Consider the following 422-nt stretch of genomic DNA (forward strand, 5'->3'; position numbering starts at 1 on the left):
TCACGTATCTTCATCGTCCTTTCTTTGCTGATGCTGATACTTTGCAAGTAATCAAGCGGAAGGAATTTCCCGTTCATGTGTTTTACTTGAATCATTACAAATACAATATCTAATGAGTTTTCTTATTGCTAAATCAGATAGTTCAAAATTAGCCTTTTCTGTCCTCATTCCCCTTGAGTCATATAATTTTGATAAAAAAAAAAACACACACGACTGACTTATACAGCTCGGTCCATAATATATCAAAAAGACGTATTCAATTGCTCTGTTAAAGTTGACAAGTGTTTTTATTACCGTTTCTGTTATTCTAACACTATTTGGAAATGCGTTTAGTTTGTATAATTTTATTATGTCATCACTATCTGCATTTTTTCCTCTTGTTTTTTTTACGTGTTTCCTTTTTGCTAATGTAAAAAGATGGG

This window comes from Penaeus monodon, chromosome 21 (genome assembly GCF_015228065.2).
Source record: "Penaeus monodon isolate SGIC_2016 chromosome 21, NSTDA_Pmon_1, whole genome shotgun sequence".
Lineage (NCBI taxonomy): Eukaryota > Metazoa > Arthropoda > Malacostraca > Decapoda > Penaeidae > Penaeus > Penaeus monodon.